This window comes from Poecilia formosa, unplaced genomic scaffold (assembly GCF_000485575.1).
Source record: "Poecilia formosa unplaced genomic scaffold, Poecilia_formosa-5.1.2 Scaffold47, whole genome shotgun sequence".
NCBI classification, from domain to species: Eukaryota; Metazoa; Chordata; class Actinopteri; order Cyprinodontiformes; family Poeciliidae; genus Poecilia; species Poecilia formosa.
This window is the reverse complement of record NW_006799986.1, coordinates 990,588-1,012,082: the sequence shown is the minus strand read 5'-3', so window position 1 is coordinate 1,012,082 and position 21,495 is coordinate 990,588. Positions and strand designations below refer to the sequence as shown.

The window sequence follows — 21,495 nt, the reverse complement described above, 5'->3', positions numbered from 1 at the left end:
GAAGTCGAGGCCAACGACAATATTTTCTCGTCACTTCACTGGTTAAGCTGGTTCCTTCCACCCCTGTATTAGCGGGTATAAAAATAGCAGCCGGGTTAGAGGGGGCCGCCTGTTCATGACCATCCCTCACCACCCAGAGTGGTGCTGGGGAAGCAGCAGGGAAGGCTGGAGCTACTGCACTAGTTTGCTTCTGCCTTCATTTACCCTCCATCTTTTCTGATTGATCTCTGAAACCTTCACAAGCTTAAATTACATCACTCTGTTGCTCCTCGTCGACAGGACGGTCCTCAGATTTCACCAACCATAATTCTCCTGGATGGCTTCGACTTTTAGAAGGTGCCGCGTTCAATTTCAGTAATGCCTCGCACCGCCGGTCCTTGGTTTCTGGTATGAATTATTGTCGGGAAGGATTGTTTTTTAGGTTTACAGCGTTGCTCTGTTGGAGAACGGCTGACCCATCAACTGAAAGGGAAGACGGGAAGGAGAGGCATTCCTTCCTCCTTGAAGCTTCAACTATTATTTTTTAATGAGCAGGGATGATTTCAAGATATAGTATTTGCTTTGACACAGAAATAAAGCTAAAACTGATTGTTCTTTGCTGCAGTGCTAATGGTAGCTTGTATTCAACTACGTAAAGTTAAGAAGGTTGCCGTCACTGCACGATCATTACCGTTAGCTCATTTTTGCATGTGCTAAAAGAAATACATTGGTAAAATGCAGATCTACAAGATTAAAGGGGTTATCAGACTGTACAACCCCATCTCTTCATGGGAAACAAATTAATTATTTCATGTTTGATTATTGTATGCAGGTGAAATATTGATTTTTCAATTTACAGAAAATAGTGAAATTAGCCAAGCAAATTGAAGTTAAACCATTTTTATCTTTTAGTTATTCTCTTTAAATCAGATACAGTTTTTTCGATTGTAATGAAATAAAAAAATAAATAATAAAAATATCCTCGTGAAAGTATTTCTTTCACTAGTGAGCTAACGGTGCAGATTGTAGAGTGACAGTTACCAAGAGTTGGGTAGTCATCTGCCTGAAGACTAAATACTAAGCAGATTCATCATGAGGAAGAGGTGAACTTGGCATCGCATCAGATCCGCAGATGTTTAACATTTGATAAGCAGTGAGGAAGCTTCCTGCAGTTTACACGCAGAGTCGGATTCAGTCTCCCGTTTCGATCTAAACAGATAACGTCATTCGGATTTAAAGTTCCAGCAGAGATGACAAGGAAGCTCTGATCAGCTGATAGTGGAGCGACACAACGCCTAGTTTTTGTATAAGTATTCAGAGATGAGTTTGGAATCATCTGTAGATTGTCACTGACTTTAAACGGAAGGTCATGTCCTGCAGCGAGTTGAAAACGAGTGGTAGCTCTCCTTTCCACACAGGTTTGACCTCTGAATGCCCCCAGCTCGGACAGGGTGCAGCTACGTCACCGTGTGTGAATGCAGCGCGATTATTTATCCATTATTGCCACCGTTTCTCTGAGATGACTCAGCTCAAATGATGAATGGAGCCTTCTGAGTCCACAATGAGGTTCTGCAGGCCAGTGGAGGAGTTCTGCATGCAGGAAGTACATTTGTTTTAAACATTTAACCACAGGAACTGAACATTATTTAATGAAGTAAGCACATGAAACAAGACAGTAGAGGAAACCGAAAAAAAACAGGCGTCTCTGCGGCTTATGTTTGTTAATGTCAGTGAAAAGTGTAACAGATATTCTAAAGCTCATCTCTCGGCGCTGTCGGCTGCCTCTTGGCGTTTTTTTGATTAAAAAGCGCCCAGGAGTTGGTAAGCGTGTGGTAGGTGTGAGCGCACGCCCTGACAGCTTAGCATACTGATTATTCAAGCCTCTTAGGCTAAGCCTCGGCACTCGAGTGATGAACGTCAGCTCCTCGCTCTCCCATTCTGATTTCTGCACTTTTCTCATTCTCCGTTTGAGCAAGTGGGAAGCCAGTGACAGCTCTTGCAGAGAGCAAACCTGTTGTCTGAGAGGGTGAACGGATCGGCGACGCGCTGATTCAGACACAGCCAGGACTATTTACCGTGATAAATAGTCACATGGGTTGATGACTGACACATCAGTTGAGGGGTCAATCATTGTTGGGACTGTTCCTCTTGTAGCAGAAGCAGCTGCCATTACAGTGAGGTCTAAAGTTGCTGTCCCAAGCACAAAAACAGTGATTATGAAAATATTTAATTTCCTTCTTTTTATTTCACCCTATTGACTGGCTAAAAGTTAGTTAAGCTAACTCTAAAACCATTGATAAACATTAGTTCTGCTAAGGCTAAAGAGCTATACCAACATGGTATTTAGCTTAAGCTAATGCTAAAGCGCTAACTTCAACCATTTTAATACCTAACATGGCAACATAAAGCGGGTGGAGAAACTGAGGAGAGAAAACAAGATTGCTGCGTAAACAGACTTCAAAATAAGAGCATGAATATAAACGTCTAAGTACTTGAAGAATACTTAACAGTCGATAACCAAATCTTCAACACAGATGTTAAACTTTATCCAGCTGAAAGTTTACAAGTAAATATGCGCTTTAGATTTTAAACAATTTATGTGAAGCTAAGCTCTAAATGTTTTCAAATTTAGCAAAACTGTTAATTCTTTAAATGAAAAATTAGCTATGCTAACAGCACTCAAAGGAAGAAAAAATGCATAATGAATATCAGTGATGATCACCAACTATAAAGTTAGCAGCACTAACCCGAAAGAAATAACCATAAATATTACTTTCACTAACACTAAAAAGCTACAGCAACACAGTATGTATCAGAAGCTAATGCTAAAGTGATACCTTAAGCTAAGTGCTAAATTACATGTTCCTTATTGCTCTTAGGTATTGTATTCATGTTTAAATCTTGTTCTCTAGTTGGACCATCTATGTTAAATTTTATTTAGCTGAAAGTTTACAAAGCTGCCAGGTAAATTAGCACATCAGAATTTAAGCAAAATAAAAGTTTAAGGGAAGCTAAGTGCGCTAAGTTAGCAACACAAAGAAATTGGCTCCACTATTTAGCAGAAATCTGCTTTATAAAAGATTAAAACTTTCCATAGTATAATATTTTCCATTTTAATGAATTAAGTGAATGTGTGAGATCTTGTCCTAAATAAATATTAAGTGTCCATCTGCATCAACAGCTTGTGCTCGAGGGCCAAACTTATACTCTTCTAGAATGGGGGTCAGGGGCCACAAATGGCTCCCGGGGCGCTCTTTGGGCAGCCTTGTCCAACAGTCCAGAGGGAATGCAGGAATAAATATATTAGAGGTTTTCTGTGGTATTTAACATAAAAGCTGCTGTGCTAAAGTTTTAATTTGGCTGATTTCTCATGATTCCTTCTCACTCTCTAACATTAAGGATTTCTGATTGGACTGTTGCTGCTTTTCTACATATTTTCAATCATTTTACCCAAACACTGACCCTGCAGATGAGCACAAAGCAGAACATAAAGTGAAGAGAGAGAATGGCATTCCAACTATGTTGAAGCACTAATGTGTGTGTTTAGTTATAGGAGTGAACTTTACAAAATAGGAAACATTAGAAGCAACATTTCCATACAGGAGCCAGGAATGTTAAAGGGTTGATTCAAATTGGTCTTCCAAAAGGACGATGACTGTAAACATTCAAAGCCCTGAGAGATGAATTGTCCTTCCGATGATCATTTATTGCTTTCCAGTCCTTTTAAATCAGCCTTTAAAATCAGCCTTTTCAAAAATTATATTTTTCCTATTTTTCATTGACTTGCTGAAAGTGTTTGGCTTGTTTGACACAATGCAGTGTGAAAGTGATCTGCAGAAATTGAAAATGAAACAAATTTTGCAATTTAGATCCCTTTCCAAACTCTTTGAGGAACCTGTTCCCGTCCTCACCTGTGGGGGCGCTGCACTATTAACCACTGAAGGAAGTTACACAAACCTCTGAAGAAGACACTGAATGCAATGTCTTCTTTCACAAAATGTTAACAAAAACGGAGTAGAGTCAGATTTTAGATTTTGTAGGATTTTTCTAGTCTTCGGTAAAAGACCACTAGTCATTTCTCCTGCTAGTGTTTGTTTTGGTTTTGTTTACCCAGAATGCACTGCACTGTAGTCCACTTCCAGCTTTAGGAGCGGTCTCTGGTCCGCTTGGTGTTCACATGAATTAAACCGCAACATAGTTCACTTCAATCCAACCAGAGTGCTTTTTTTAATTTATTTATTTTTTATCAGTTTAATAGGGCATTCACCGGATTGAATCGGACTTTCTAAATAAACAAACTGGAGTTGCATTAAAGTGTCTAACCGTCAGTTATTGGGTCAGAGCTCAGATTTTAGTGGCTTTACAAAGAGCAGCCTGCATGGAAAAGGAGTGAAAAAAGTCCAAACGTCCTTCAGAAACCCTAAACTGTTGGTACATGGGACAAACATAATAAAATTAGTAGTAGCTCAAAGATTTGGTGCATAACTGTACATTATTCCTGTCTACTGCCTTTCCATATGCACGGCGCTGGCAGCATGTCAGTTTCTGCATCACTGACCTTGTTTATTGGCTGCAGTGAGAAAGGTTATTCTAATTCCTGTCGGATACAAACATTTCCATTTCCATCTAAATGTTGGCCGAAACGAAACAGAAATATCACAATTTGTAGAACAATGAATTCCCTTTGGGAACATTCAGAATGGACTGCACGGTTTGCTCTGCAGCGGGTTGTGTGTTTATGGGTTGAGCGGGGTCTGAGCTGGCAGGACGGGCCTCGGCTGCTTACCGCTGAGCCCCACCTGACCAACAGATTGGTCCCAGTTGGTGGCCGAGGCCACAACAGAAACTGTGGATGCTTCAGGATTCAGCCGACACAATGGAAGCAAACATATATAAACTGTTTGCTTCCAGTTTATATATGTTTAAACTAGAATATATACAGTTGCTTCAGTTGATATATAATCAACTGAAGCAACTGTGGATGCTTCAGGATCCACAGATCCTGAAGCAACTGTGGATGCTTCAGGATTCAGCCGACACAATGGAAGCAAACATATATAAACTGGAGGCAACATAATGAGACATCCTGAGCTGATTTAGCAGTTTGTAAACCATTTTAACACATTTCTGGACAAAATTGTTAGATTTAGTTAAACTTGGTTGGTTTCCAATACACTTTTTAAATAAATCAGTAGATTTTGAAAAGAACTATGGAAAATATGCATATTTAATTATAAATTTGAATAATCCACAAATGCAGTAACAAATGTACCTGTATTTAATTAGATGGAGTTAAAACACTTGGCCAGAGCCAGACTTGCAGTGGCAGAAGCCCACGGTGCCATTTTTTTGGCAAGCCCCAAATATTTAACCGTTTTCTTTGATGTATGTATGTTTTGCAAACATTTTCCTTTGTATAAAAATCATAAGCCCAGATAAGACGAAATGTATTAAAATTTTGGGATTTTTAGCAACATTCTGTGTTGCCAGTTTAGGACCATTGTCTTGCTGGTTTCAGCCATTCGAACCAAAGTTCCCCATCAGATGAAGGAAAATTGCTTAGTGGTAAGAACAATGCATCAGTTGTCTAGCAAACGGGGTGTGCAATGCACAAAGTCGATGGACTTGGAGCTGTAATGACTCAACAAAATGATTCAAACTTGATTTTAAAAAATCTCCAAGAAGCTTCGCCAACTTATGTTTTCCCAATTAGCACGCCGTTTTCCAGTCGGATCATTACTTGTGTTGCGCAACGCTCTCTTTCACCAATGAGCTGTTGACGAATGCTAAGCGCTACTAAGCATCTAAGGAGAGAGACTGAGGAACAGAAAGAATCGCTGCCAAAAAAGAGAAAGAACGTGTTAGAGGAGTAGGATTACTTTAACTAGAAAACACAGGCTCAGTGCATTTACTACACAATAGAAATGGAGTTTATCCTCAAATACCTCAGCAGGAAACATCTACTACATGCATCAACCTCCTTAATGGACGCCATGTTCTCTTTGCAGAGGACTACATTTTTTCTGTGATCATTCATACAGAATCTTCTCCAAACTTGAGACTTAAAGTATAATATAATGAAGATTGCCTTTTAATTTTTTTAAAATGTTAAATGTTTCATTTTCCATCTTTTTACACTTTAAAAAGTTTTTGTACTTCAAACTTTACATGTTTAAATCATATCGCATTTTGTGCATTAAAATGTTTTTAGTAAAATTAAATTTCATGTATTTATTTTATTTGATTAATCACCACAATAAACAACAGATTACTTACTAAATAATCTTTTACAACCAAATCCAAAATGGATGGTGTCCTTACATCAAGAACGGTTCAAATAATTAAAAAGTGATATCTCTGTACATGACGAGTGAACATAAACTGCAGATTTTTTTGCTGTTTTATTCTTATTCACAGCTTCATCTCAGTCTCATTTTTCTACTCAACAGTAGAAATTCAGAACATAGAAGTCATCGCTCTTTCCCTGACACACTTTTACTCAAAGCTGTTATTTATTTTTATTTTTAGACTGCTGTTTTTTTTCCTCTTCTTGTGCAGCTACAGAAGCATCTGCAGAAAAGGATGCTAAGTCAGCTGGAATGCCGAAAAGTGAGCTTAAGCAGATGTTGGGGTGGAGGGGGTGCAGGGAAGGACTTCAGAGGTTGAGAACACACTTCTATGGGTCGCTTTTCCCAGTTTTCTTCTCAGGGAAAAATGCTCGAAAAATGGGGACAGCTCTGAAAGTAGAGAGAAATTGAAATGCGCAGCTCAAATCTTTAGTAAAATAATTCAATACAATCATACAGAGAACCCATGTCTTTAAGGTTACCCCCTTATTACATAAAAGCCTCGTTGAAAACTTTCTTCCTCCTCTTTCCACATTAAGATGGAGGAAATGCTCTTAGCCTCCTCCATTATTCATTTAATGGACCTCTGAAACTGTGTCGGAGCCGGCGAGAGCCTCCAGTTTTCTACATCCTTGTTTCCTCTCCATCGTGTCCTTCTATCTTTGTCACCTGCAGACTTTTCATAGCCCATCTTGAGACAATATATTTCAAATATGCACTTAACTATAGCTAAAACTGTGAGTAAACAATTGCTTCGAATAAGCAGAAATGTATTCTGTATACATGGATAATTTTTATGACATCACAGAGACCAAAGGTGGACATTAATGTGCTAATAGCATAGTTAATTTTTCCTCTACTGCTTTAGCCAATGTTGAAGATGTTTAGCGCACCCAGATTCCTCCGACTTTGTTTTGAACCTAACAAAGTTCAAAACAAAATTCAACATTTGTGTTTTAGTCTTTACTTGATGGTTTTATAACCCTTCAGTTAAATAAAGTTCAACATCTGTGTTGACGTTACTGTTGGGCCATTTCCTTACTCACATTCTTTAGCATTAACTTCTACAAAATACAATGCCGACATAGCACTTTAGCATTAGCAGAACTAATGCTAAAGTTTTGTGAGGGTTAGCGCAGCTAGCTGTTCAGTTCGCTAACCACAACCAAAAACATCGCAATCCTTTTGCATCACAGTAGACTTATGGGAAACTTCTTCCAAGAAACCTTCAAATTTTGTGCCTGCATGTTCTTTACAAAATAATTAATGAAATATACCTTGAAAAGTTACACAAAATCCCTATAAAAGGTTTCTACTTATGAATCATATATTTTTTTACCTCCAAGCAGCCATGTTGGTCTTGATCAACAGATTTCCAAACTTTATGAAAGTCTTTTTCTTTAACTTTATTTTTCATTCATAATATTTTATTTGTTGTTTTTAGAGCAGTTATTCAACTCACATAATGACAAATCAAATACTAACAATGATAGAAGAAATCCATTTGTTCATTTGGTTGTTTGATTTTAAAATTTTTATGGTCAAAGATGTTGATTTTCAGCATGGCGTGTTTAAATATATTGGAGAAAAGCGAGTGATGAGATGTGCCTCACCACTGGGGGCGCTGTGTTGCACACACTGCATGATGCTGACGTTGCAGAGCCTCAAACAAGCAGCTGATATCTTCACAATATCTGAAGAGCTGTCGATCAGGACCAGTTTCTGTTCACAGGAACGTCTGAATGCTTGGAAGGGAAACAGGTCTCCATGATTCTCTATGGATTCATGTGGGTGAAAAAATGTGGAAAACTAGAGAGACTCTTAAACTGAGGAGGCTTTTAAAATCTGCTGCTTGTTTGGGATTAAACGTTTAAAAGCTGGAACATCAAAGAGTTTTTGGGTTTTGGTGTCGTCTTCGTGTCAGCGAAAGGCTCTGCGTTGGGAGAGCGCAAGGATGTCAAATGCTGCTTAATACAACAGGATATAAGACTTCCCCTGACACACACATTGCAGACACACACATCTTAAACCTGCGCCTCTATGTTCCCCCAGACTGCAGCCGGCATAAAGGCGACTCCTCACCTCTGCTGCATCAACCTTTGTTCATCTGGATGTGCCTGGGCTTCAGAGCTGTCCAGATGCCTTCAAGGCAACCAGTGTAACAAATATGTTGGTTCATAGAGAGTACAATCAGATTTTTGCCGCTTTTCAGCAACAAGACTCCAAACAGACTTATATAATGTGGTTTCCCCAGTGGGACGGGTGCCAAAAAGGAAGTCTTATCTATAAACTGTTTGAACTTATGGATTCAAAACAGCATGAGGCTTATAAAGATCAAAAAGGTCTTTAAACGCAATTTGTTCATGCACTCATTAATATGCAGCACCGTTCACACTTACCGTTTCTCCTGGTAAAAACATAAGAAAGCCTCAAAATGTAGTATTTTTTTTTTTCACTGCAAATGAATCTCACACTGAAAAGTATGGCAGAGTATTTATTAGGGCAGAGTATTTATTAGGGCCAGGATAATAAAATTCTTTAAAACTACGAGAATAAAGTCTGTTACAAGAATGAAGTTGTAATACAAGAGCAAAGTAGAAATAATAAAATAGTCATAACTTTACAAGAATAAAGTCAAAATAATACAAGATTTAAGTTATGAGAAAATGTTACATTAATAAACTTATAAGTTGTAATAATACAAAAATATGTGAGAATAAAGTCATAATACAAGAAAAAAGTAAAACATTTTCGCTTCCATTTCTTGTTACAGTGTTTTTCATTTGTACTTTTTTTAATTGTAGATTTTTATTGCAGCATTTTTCCGCTTGCTGTGTTTTTCTGTTGCCTGTGTGTGTGTGTGTGTGTGTGTGTGTGTTTTGGAGTTTGCATCATTAGCATGTTTAAAGTTGAAACACTAAAATGCGAATACAAAATCTAACCAAGTATTTTTGCCCAGATTCTGGTGCAAATATCTTATTGTACTTTAAATAAGACAAAAACTAACTTATAAGTAACTTTTCAGCAACATGCAGACCCTCATCTTAAGCCAATAAAATCTGAACATTGATAAAAATGTACTAGCTCCACTAGCAGATTTTCTCACCTGTAATATGGGAAAAACTTCTTGTTTTCTATCATTTTTATCTTGTTTTCAGAAGAGAAGAATCTGTAATGAGGAACTGGCATTAATGAAGAAATAGACCTCTAGATAAACATACATTGTTGTTGTTTGAAGTTAATAATGGCTTTCACGTGTTTTATCAGAGCCTCATGGTAATTTATAGATGAGGAGATACAGGTAGTAGAAGAGATGAAGAGACAATGTTGTGGTTTTCGCAGCGCCTCAAGCTCTTTGGAAACGTGAATAATTGGACGTAAATGTTCGCAGAGCAAAGTCCTGCAGCATAAAAGTGAAGTAAACTGAGTCTGATCATTTCATGGGCTGTTGGAAGTCTGTGTGTGATAGATGAGGCCTCATAATGGTTAATCTAGTGTGTTCATCCTCTGTAACATCTGTGTGAAAGAGCACACACGTCAGGAGCCTAATCATCTGCTGAAATTATGAATATTAGTTTGACTTTTATTACAAGTTGTTTGTCTTAAATTAGAAAATCATCGAAAAGATCATTTAAAATTAAAAGTTATGTGTTTAAATACACAATAACATGAATTTATCATCCAGAAAAATTTGTTATTGTGACAGGCCTATTCGTAGTACCTTTACTTGAGTAACAGTTTCTCAGTTATCATTTTACCTCTGATGGCAGTTTCTTGAGGTTATAGAAGATGCTGTTGATCTGTAAATAAAGACAGAAACAGAATTAGCTGACATAAACTTAGCCATTATGGAGAGGCAGCAGTTCTGTGATTCAGGTGAAACAACATCCGGTGTAAAATTAGACGGATTACTCCTTTACCGCTGAGATTCTTTCGCTTCACGTCATTACAGAGCATCTTCTATCATCAAACCAACAACCAACAACATCCAGGAAATATAAGGATGCGTCGGCCATTGCACTCTAACAAACCGTTACAGAGTCAAGATGTTGCAGCGCCAGTAAATATTGGTACCAAATGATGCAGAACAAGTTCATGTGAACACAAACCCGCGATGCAGCATCTCTTGTGAATGTTTACATTAAAATTACCTCTAACAATGATCCCTGTTTTTGATTAAAACCACCCCAAAAAGCACCGTAGTCACCGATTAAAATGTTCTGCTTCAAATGCTTACATGGTACATTACATAAAGCACTCTGACAACTCTTCTGAACCATAAAATAAGTTAACATTTACCATATGAACATGAAATAAATAGAGTTTTTACTTACATTCAGACGCAGTCAGTTGGAGGTTGGTGGTTAACCTCCTGTGTCTGTGTCGCTTTGAGCTCCAGAGGAGACCGGATAATTTCTGGTGCACGAGCACAATCCGATTTACTACCCCAAAATTTGGGTAAATACTACAATACTTTATTATGTTGCAATTTTTACTGTCCACAAACAGGTAGTGTTAATATGATTTTAAGTTAATTTTAAATTATTTTAATTGGATTGTATTTACAACCCTCCAGAGTTGGGTCCAGTTCAGAAACTCTGATTTTTCTCCCTAGACAGAAATATAATTCCCACAATGAGGCTGTTTAAGGCATCCACTGCATCCCAGCACCATATTAATACAAAGTCAGCCAAATATTTTCCATGCATCATGAAACGGCCTCCTCCTCCTCCTCTGTGTGCTTATTGCACAGCTGGTTTTCACCTGACTGGTACATATTTTTTCTGTGGTTGAAAAGTGCCGGCTTTAATAAATCTGATGGATGACTGGTTGCAAACTGTTGACCAATCATTTTTTCTGACAGGAAATATTACTTGATTTTACTCTTTACATTAAGATGTATTACCAAGCAGCTTGATTCCTCTATAAGGAGATAAAACATGTTTAATAATGCCGCAGCTTTCGCCAGAGAGCCATTATCAGCTCAGAACCAGGCGCTCTGATCTTTACTCTCAAATTAAAACAAATAAATAGGAACTCAAACTGATTTTTAGTTTGTTTAACTGAAAACTGAATAACTGGATTTTTAAATAGCTATAAATGTAGGTCAAAAATCTAACTCATCAAGAAAATAGAGCAAATTCAAGGTTTAAAATTTAAAAACAATTTCAAACTTTCTTCTGCAAACAACTGCAATAAAGTTTTTGAGAGCATGTAACACAAGTTACCAGCATACATCAACGAAAACAAAAAAAACCGACATGTCAACAAAAGTCATAAAAAAACACAATACATTTACAAATAATAACATTTCACAACAGGTTAGCACTTAGAAGTACTCCCTGCAACATTAACCATGTTTTCCATTGAAAATAGTGATAAACGTAGCAATCTTAGCATTGGTTTTAAATGCTTATTTAGTCATCGCTTAAATTTTTACAAATTTAATCACATTTTTAAGCAAATAAAACTTTAAATTGTAAACTACTTCTTTAATAAATCCTATAAACATTCTATTCAACAGTGAACTGATAAAGGTGCAAATAAATAACGAATAGGTGAAATAATTTGCTCACCGGTCTCACCAGAGGACAGCACAGCAGCACAAAATGGCGCCGCCTCCAACCTCCTGGTTGTTCGCTCTACAACCAGAAGCACAGAGAGAACCGAACAAGTTAACAATGGTAAACTTAACTCATCGTTTCGACAGTAAACATACATAAAACCATTCTTAGCATCAGCAATGTTTGCTAACGATTCGTTTTATATAGTTTTTTTGTACCTCTTCTTCCGTGAATCTTTTGCGTTCAGTTAGCACCTCAGCGATCAAGTCGCAACGGAAATGAAGGAGGAAACCACAGAGGTGGTGGGCGGGACAATGCGCCACTTGAAAAGAGCTCATTGGTTAAGACCAATGCTAGCGATTTTCTTCCTGAAAAGTTAACCCTTTAATTGCTGGTCATGACAATAATTCACCCAAAATAATTAACAACTGTTAAAATAATAAATCTTCCCATTTTCATGAGAGTTTAAAGGATTTTTTTATTATTATTATCATTAAAGCCATATTTAAATGTGTGTTCCACATTATCTGTGGGCGCCACACCTAGAGGGGGGGCCAAAACGATGGCAGAAAAATAATTTGTAGTAAGCATTTTCTATATTAACAGCTGTTGTGCTTTTTGATTTTTTCCCCTTTAAAACCCAAAGAGCCATTTTCTAATTTTTTTTGACCCACCAGAGCTTTTGACTTGACAATTTTGGCTCATGTTGTAAAAAGTTTGGACATTGCTGCCGTTCAGAAGAACATGTGCTAACATTAGATGGGCCAATTAAGAGCGTCTACTGAAGCTAATTTAAAGGTACATGTACCTATTATTTCTGTTTTGTGTGTGTGTGTGTGTGTGTGTGTGTGTGTGTGTGTGTGTGTGTGTGTGTGTGCGTGTGCGTGTCTGTGTGTGTGAAGCCAGCAGAAAGCAAACATGCAGTCCAGCAGCAGACAGTCCGTGTGATGAGCCGGCGGAAAGGCAAACGTCTCTGCTCATAAATACGTCCATGTTCAAGATTTACGGCTAGCAATTCCATCTCCAGAGGAAGCCTGGTCGATTGCTTTTTGCGCCTGTCCTGCAGTTCATGCAGGAAACTCGCTGTGTGCAACTCCGCATGCAGAAAATCCACATAACGCAGGTGAAAAAACAAAGGTTGCTCAGTCTGTCGTGTTAATTCTTTGCAAAGAATTATGCAGAGAATTAACACGACAGTTTAATTCTTTGTTTTTAGTACCTAAGAGTCAACTCAAATGCACACTTTATCTAGAAGGAGTAAGGAAGAACACCTGCTGGGACTGATGAAAGGTTAAACTGGTCCCAGTAACAGACATGATGAAGGACAGGCCCACTCAGTGAATCACAGACAGAAAAATCACTAAACTGGAAGCGTTTTCATTCAAAAACAATGTTCATTTTCATTTTGAATTCATTATTATGTAAAGGTTATAAATCTTTTGTTAAAGCTGAATTATGTAATTATGTATGTTCTTTATAAGAAAAAATTCAAAATATGTAAAACATCTTTTACATATTTGTTGAAACTCTCACCATGTTGTAAAAGTTTATGACACAGATAATCTGTGAAAAAAAATTATCTTGCTGTCTGAAGAAACAACCAGTCAGAACCAGAAGGAGGGGCTTAGTGTTGTCAATCACTTTCATGAAGTTGCTGCTAAATGCGCTAATGGCAGAGAAACAACTCGTCGTTACAGGAAAACTGTTTATCTGCTGTCATCTGTGGCTATGTCAATTAGCCTCCACATTGACGACAGGCTATGCTAACTGCAGTGTGGCACGAGATTGTGATTGACAGTGCTAAGACCCGCCTCCTGTCTCCGATTGGTTGTTTCTAGTTCGAACTGGGAGAAGGTGGAGGAGCTGAGTTTTTTCAAGGACTAACTGTCTCATTAATTGTCACAACAAAGTGACAGTTTCAACAGATACATACAAATATATATTTTATAAAAGCTACATATTGGACCTTCAGTTATCATTTTTTTGTTTTTTACAGACGTTTGTAGGTGGATGTCTGTTGCTGCTCTCGCTCTGTTTGTGTATCAGGAGGTCAGATGCTGCAGGGTTGTTTTATTGTTGTACAGAATCAGATAAAAGTTAAAAATTTTATTGAGGAAAGCAACAGTAAATTTGAGTAAAATTGAAAGTATCCAGTTGGAGATTAAAGAGAACAAACTGAAGCTGCAGAAGAAAATGCTTACAACTGTAGACCATCCATCCTTCCTCACTTATTTTCTTCCCTTCATTCCTTAATTTATCGTTTTACTTTCTTTCCTTCTTCACTTCCTTTCTTCTCTCCCTCACATCTATAATTCATGTCATTTGTGTATTGTTATTGATCTGAACTTGCTGTATTTGACTTATGACTTTGTGATGACTGTAAATGACTTTATTGATACACATATATATTTGTTTTGGTGTTGTTGTTTTTTTGTTTGTTTTGGTGTTGTTGTTTCCTCATTTGGCCAGGAGTTGTTTGTTGCCTTTTGACCGATGTTTTGATTTGAGGGGTTTTTGGGGGGGACAAGGTTGCTAGGCGATCTCCACAAACTGACGGTTGGCTGTTTTGGACATAGTGCAGAGAGTGAGCGAGCATACGAGTCACGGTTGAGGGGAGATAACTAAGGAATAGTCCAATTAAGGTCCAGACAATCAATTAGCTGGCGCTCGGTTGATGAGGGAACAAGGTGGGTGGTTTGATGAGTGAATTGTATTTATTGAGCGTGATGTTTATGTTTCGACATGAAATGGTGTTAATATTTGATTAACTGTCAAACAGTTGGAATACGTTTTAGTTCATTTGTAACATAGAAATGTTATAGTTAATTAAATACATTGTAAATTTAATGATATTACATAAAGTAAGGTTTAAGGTAAAAGGTTAGAACCATGAAGAGTTACTAATGATATTTTATTTGTATGTTTGTAGCTCTTTCGGTGTGTTCATGTACAAAGGCTGTTGAATAAAGAAACGTGAGCCATCAGTTAGAGAGACCATCTTTTCAACCGGGACGCTACAATGACGATAAATAAACTGAATCAGTTGCTGCAGTTTTTCTTATATTTTTCCATCAAGCTACAGCAGCTGCTTTTCAACAATCTTTACACCAGAAGTCTGTGAACTTCAGCAACCTGAAACTGCCCATGAAGGGGAAACTCCGGCTTTGTGTGCTCTGTAGGGATTGTCTAACACATCAGTTGTGGTGTTAGCATGATGCTCATTCAGTGTCAGCATTCAACAACAACAGCAACAAAAAACCTTCCGATGCAGAAATCCTTGAACTGCTTCAGTTAAGATGCACACTCCCCAATAAACTAATCCCCCTAACAAACGACGAGGCCCAGTCATCTTCCTCACAAAGACTTCAAAGTGAAGCCAGGAGTCGGACTGTGAATGATGGAGCTCCTGTGTGTTTGGCTGACAGAGTTAACCAAACAAGCAGTTTCAGAAATGCTCACCGGGGCCAGCTAAGCTCCTGACGGTGACCACTTAAGTGCTGCGCGGTCTCTCTGGAGTGAGTTTGTGGGAATAAGCATTTCCTCGGACGTTTCGCTGGCCTGCAATGCGTGAGCTTGTGTGTCCTCGTGGATATATTGGTGTTGTGCGTGCATGCTTGGTGGCGCGCTAAAGGTTTCCACTGCCAGGGGGAAACATCTGTTTTTTTTAATGTCACCGTATATTCTGGAGCCGAACGCCTCAGGTTAGAGAAACAAAGAAAGCACTGCAACACATTATTTTTACTTACTGTAATGTTTTCATTCAGTTGCCAGCATATTTTCTGACACTTACGGATACCTTTTATGTAAAATTCACAGTTAGCACCATTTCCATTTAGGTTTCTACTGCTTCTAAAAACAACCCAGGTGTTTTAAAGAAACACTGAGACAGTTTTTAGCAATAAGTTAATATTATCTGTTGTCAGAAAATGAGTCATTTCAAAAACCTTTTGAATGTTGAGTCAGAAATCAGCAAAAACTGCTCTTCACCTACTAACCCCCGCAAAGCCTAGATGTTACCTAGCAACACGAGCAGCGTTCCACCGTTACCTAGCAACATGAGCAGAGTTCCGCCCCGTTACTTAGCAACCCCAGCAGAGTTCCAGGACATTTGGTCTATGGCTGCTGGAAAAGACAATTGTTTTATGGTTGACTTACCGTCCAGAAACCACTTGCTGCATTCTTGTTAGTTGCGCAGGAGGCTTCACTTCTGCTTTTCAAAGATGTATGGTTGCATAATTGTGCACCTGTTTTCACACACTTTCATCTGTGAAAGTGTGTGAGATGGGAGGCCAGGGCCAGCAGCTGCAGCTAATTTAACTATAAATATGCTGTAAATGTCAATTAAACATGATTTGACTAATCAATTCCAAATGTAATGACAGCAAAATTAAACAATAAAACATGTACAAGTATAAAAACAATACTAATTCCTCATTAAAGAAAACCAGAAGCCTATTTCTTCAGATGACTAGCTTGTTAGCCTTAGATACCACAATAGCGAACTGATTATCTCGAGAAAATCATGCCAAAATAATTTCAGGTTTGAAACTTACTAAGTTGTGAACTTTTGTCAAGATCTAAGTGAGGTTTATGCTTCTTCCTCCTCAAAGAAATGAAACCTAGCAGCTGTAAACTGATCAGATGCTTTAAAAGAACCGTGGGTTTGAACATGTAACATCAGTTTTATGTAGTTTTGGTGAGTTAGCCTAACCGTATATTCTGTTTCTGTTCCTTCTTTAGCTTTCAGTTTGACTGAAAGAGTAGAGAGTTATTCAGAGATTAAAATGTATTACAAAAGGGATGACCGGTCCATGAACTCACTTTTTAATTTTTCTAATTCGGTCCTATTCTGCCGTTCCTCCCTAACATTTCCGGTTTCTGAAAAGAGGAGGAAAAGAGACGGAGCAGATGAATTTATAATCGGTGAAGGGTGAGTCCTTCGGCAGCCGGGGTCAGCGCTCTAATCGCAGGAAGTGAAGACACTGCGAGGATGTTTAATGAGAGGATAAGAGCAACAGGGAGGGCTGGGGGAATTAGCCCTTTTAGATATCATTAAACATTAATACTGTCAGGGGACCGGCACTCGCTGGGGTCCTTTCATTGACTTTCATGCTGGGTGCTAATAGAGTTTCACCTCTGGGGACCTGAGGGCCCCGCACCCTTCCCCCCAAAGCCGAAGCAGAAAGAGATCAGATCGCCTCCTCGCTTCTGAGGATGAGATTATTCAGCCTGTGTGGTAATTTAGATTATTTAAGGTTAAACACTCAAATTAATCCTTTTTCTTTACTTTCCGTACAATACAGTCATTTAAAAGTATAAAAACTCCTCGGAAGAGTGAATAAATTTGCCCAGGGGTGATCTCACATGAGTCAAACGAGTCGTTTGGCAAAAATAACAGCAATAAAAAAGAGGTTTATTTATATACATTTTCACCAAATTATTCATTAATTTGTAAATGGAAGAGTTAGCAAGCTAAATATTTAGCTACAACCTTTAAATTAATATTTTAGCTTGCTAAACCTTTACTTTATTTAACTAGCTAACTCAATATTTAGATTCATACTGACTATTTAACTTGCTAGCTAAATATTTTGTATTTTTAGGAAGCAAAACATTTTGCTACCTAAATATATGAAATATATTTAGCTGAATATACAAAATATTTAGCTGGCAAGTCTAAGTATTTGTTTCAGGCTATGTGCCTAACTAACTAAATATAGTTTTTGAAAATTAAATTTCTTAACTTGCTAGCAAAATATTTAGCTTGAAACTAAACATTTTGCTAACTAAATGTTTCTGTTTTAAGCTAAATATTTAGATAACTAAACATTCAGCTAACTAGCTAAATATCTGGCTTCAGACTAAATATTTTACAAGCAAGTTAAGAAATGTATTTAAATCTAAATATTTAGTTAGTTAGCTACATATCTATCCTCAAACCAAATACTTAGCAAGCTAAAAAAAAAACTATTTTAGAGGGTGGCTAAATATTTATTTAGCAAACTTTCAACTTTTCTTGTACATTTTAGCTTAAAACAAAAGATGAGCCATTTAACTGTGCAGCTCACCAACAGGAGTTTATAAAAATGTTCACAAGACCCAGCTTTTATTGTGATAGTCTACTTCCACTTATCAGTAAGTTACTTTGCATATTAATTTAGCTCCAAACTAGCTAAATGTTGAGCTAATATCTAACCACCTCAGAGCTTATAGAGATAATATCTTGCAAGATATTATATAATATATATGTAGAGATAATTAGCTTGCAAGCTAAATATTTTTGCTTAACACTGAATACTTACCTTGCAAATCAAATATTTAGTTAGTAAACTAAATATTGTGTTTGGTAATTTAATATTTAGCTGGAAACTCAAATTTATAAATTGGTTTATGGTGAAAATGACACTGAGTTTGAAAAATTAACCTTTGTTTTTTTCTCCTATGACTGACTAAATAACCCCAATTATTGCTGTTAATTTTTGAATGTGTAACTTCACAAAGAGACTTAAAGCTAAATAAAACCGTCACCATCGGAGTCAGAAGGAACAAAGAGAAACTGGTTGGCGGCAAAAACGTGTGGATGGCGCCATCTAGAGGCCAGAGTTTCCTTAAATCTCACTGATTTACAGAATGAAGGAAGGAAGGAGGAATCAGATCCTGAAGCAAATTTATAGTTTTCAAATGAAAAAATTAGCAGAGAAGTGTGTAGTGAGGTCAAACTTACATTAAGAGTATGTGAATGTAATTTAAAAGACAAAAAAATGACAGATGGGGAAAAGTTTGCAGTAATCTTAAATTCACTTTGGCTGGTAAAATTGTTTCCAGTGGAGCAAACTGTCAAAGTTACAAACAAAAGAAAACATCTACAGTGATTTTATTCAGGATTTCCAAAAATTCTCAATTTCAAACATCTGATTTTTTCCAGACTCAAATTCACATTTTTTTCTTAGCAGGATTATTGTACAATACGTATAGATTACATTGAAGTTCAGTGTAGTTTGTTTTTATTTGTAAATGCAGAAAATTAGAGTTTTTATTGGTTTGATTGATATTAAAACAGAGCCTGTGGGCAGGTTTACATTTTTTGGTGAAAAATTACAATAAAAAGTTCTGATTGAGATGTTTGTGTGTACATGTTTACTGTAAACTAAAGAGGTTTATTATGTTTTTATGTAAATCCCCAGCAGAGGGCAGCATGCGCTTACGGGTGTATTCAGAGGAGCTGTGCGTTTTAATGACATGATCGGATGGTGGCCGACAGAGGGCGCTGTTGCTGCACAATCATACAGCCAGGTTACCGTTGTGATAAATAATTTCTTATCTTTCCAGGGATTCCTCTCTGGTTCTGTTTGGAGTGCTGACTGCTAAGACCTCAGCTTCACACAGTAAGAAACATCAGCACATTTCCACTGATGGGCCATTAAACGGGCCGCTTTAAAAGAATAAACTCGCTCGGGTTCAGCCCATGCTGCTGTGTGGCTCTGTAGAAATGTCTGCTAACATCAGATGAATGATGTGCTTTGAAATATTCAGCAATATCCTCGGAGCATCGTTAACGCACAGTTTTTCTTTTCTTTCTCTAACAGATCCTTAAGCCCAGCTGCCAAAGGTAATTTGGTCTAAAAACACCTCGGCTCAACGTCTGCAGCAAAGTGAGTCCTACATATAAAGTGCATTTTTATGAACTTCTGTACATTTTCCAACCTAAATCCAGTTAAAAGAATCTGTTCAAATGTCAAAAATGCTAAAATAAATGCAATTTGTTGGAAATCTAACAAAATCACAACCATTTTCATGATCTTGGAGTTAAAATATGTTCAGTAAAAGGAGGTAGAGCTGGTCGAACAGAGCCTGCAACAACGGCACGGCGTTCTGCCGCTATGGAAAAACCACAGAGAGCAGGAAGTAAGAGAGACAAACTGGACTTCATCAGTCAGGACAGGTTGACACAACGCCAAGACGGACTGATTATTCCCAAAGAGCTCCATGTAAGACGCTAAGGGACTCAGCTCGCAGGTTAAAGGTGAAAGTTCATGACACTGAACTTAACCTTAGGGTTAAGGTTAGGAAGAGTCTACAAAGAAAGCCCAAGAAAGAAGATAACATGATGTTAAGAGTTCTGAATTAATATGAATTACAACATTTAACTTCCTCAGGGATCAACAAAGTATTCATGAACTGAACTGAATAAAAGCTGCAGCTAAACGAAGAATAAGACGTCTGGAACAACGTCCTCTGCTGCTGCGTTCGGTCTGAAAGCAGCATAAGACCAAAGGAGCAGTGGTTGGCACATTTCTGCTAATAAGCTAATACAGTGCTACTCTGTAGCTTAGGGCTTTTGCTAACCTTGAAAACCTTTAGCGCGGTTAGCTTCCCCTAGATAAATTTTTCCTAAGAAGTTCTGAAGCGCTAATTTGCAAAGCTGTTTTCTAAACATTCAGCTGAATAAAGTTCAACATTTTTGTTGAAGTTTTGGTTATAGGCTGTTAAGAACTCTCCAAGTAGCTAGACGTTTATATTCATGCTCTTATTTTGAAGTGGGGGAAGCCTGTTAACACAGCAGTTTTGTTTCCTTCTTCATGTTCTCCGCCTGTGATGCGGTCGCAGCAAACCAACGTTTATTCTGCACCTTCGACACACGTGGGGTATCAGCATGGTTGAAGTTAGCGCTTTAGCATTAGCTTCTGCTAAATCGCATGTTGATGAGGCTTTAGCATCAACATGCTAAAGTTTGTAATTTTTGCTTTTAGTTAGCAGAGCTTCAGAAACAAATATTATTAATAACATTAATAATAATAAATTCAAACAAAACAAAAGCTACACAATAATGTGAGAGACTGAAAGAGTCAAACAGAAACCCAGAGCGAAGCGCTGCTGCTCCTGATCAACAAGCTGCTGGATCATATGGTGTGCTTAGATTTTTATGATTGGTTCACAAACTGCACACTGAATAATAAGGACAGCTTGGAAACTGTGACTTTTTTAGACTCCTTCAGGCTTTCTAAGATATTAAAAGCTTTATTGGAAGGTTAAGATTGGTGGAGTGCCTGTAGAAACAATAAATATTAAAAATGGAGCCTCCAGAAGTTGGGATAACACGTGCTGCTGACAGGGATCTGTAATTTCTCATGGATAACAACATGTTCTGCCTGGTGGCGAAGGAGAAATCAGAAATCTCACTTTGAGCTCCTCCTGGCTGCGTTGGGGAAATTACCGGCCTCAGGAAGTCGGTCATCTTCACATGCTTCCATTTGCAGCCATTTGGTGCTCCAAATTACACAGAACTGGTCCTCTGACGTGAAGCAAAGGTACAATTTATTCAGGAGGAGCTCCGTTTTTACCCTGTTTGTTGAGCAAAGATAAATAATGAAAAGGTTCTTTGGCAGATCGATGGTGAGAGCAGGAAGGTTTTGCTGAGAAGTCGGATTCTCCAAGCAGAGGATCTTTGTGTTTGGACATGAAGAATGAAAGTCGTTTCCCTGAGAAGCAAAGAAATGAATTTCAGGAAACGTGAAGCAGGAAGTTCAGCAGAGCCGACCTGCAGATGGAAACCAGGAGACCTTAAAACCAGATCCAGTTTGAATCCAGTCTGGACTGGAGGCTCT

The 21,495-nt window shown here is 37.8% G+C and overlaps 1 protein-coding gene and 1 long non-coding RNA gene across 11 annotated transcripts in view; one reads left to right on the top strand and one right to left on the bottom strand.

Annotated features, from left to right (window-relative positions):
- The window catches only part of pcbp3 (poly(rC) binding protein 3), a 67,004-nt gene that overhangs the window by 11,669 nt on the left and 33,840 nt on the right, over positions 1 to 21,495 (top strand). For 5 of the 6 annotated variants that reach the window (XM_007552272.2, XM_007552271.2, XM_016671614.1 and 2 more), the window contains exons 2-3: positions 19,220 to 19,275; positions 19,477 to 19,542. The gene's annotated coding sequence lies outside the window, so the exon portion shown is untranslated. The remainder of the gene's footprint in view (positions 1 to 19,219; positions 19,276 to 19,476; positions 19,543 to 21,495) is intronic. The other variant, XM_007552269.2, reaches the window with a different exon arrangement.
- LOC103138152 (uncharacterized) lies at positions 1,273 to 12,322 on the bottom strand. Of its 5 annotated transcripts, none has more exons than XR_001662139.1 (7): positions 12,109 to 12,322; positions 11,903 to 11,968; positions 10,661 to 10,742; positions 10,085 to 10,126; positions 9,433 to 9,726; positions 7,940 to 8,071; positions 5,841 to 6,716 (listed from the first exon to the last, which is right to left on the bottom strand). It is a non-coding gene; the product is annotated as an uncharacterized LOC103138152 (long non-coding RNA). The 5 variants fall into 5 exon arrangements; XR_001662141.1 differs by having other exon boundaries at positions 9,433 to 9,495; XR_001662140.1 differs by lacking the exons at positions 5,841 to 6,716; positions 7,940 to 8,071 and adding an exon at positions 1,273 to 1,569.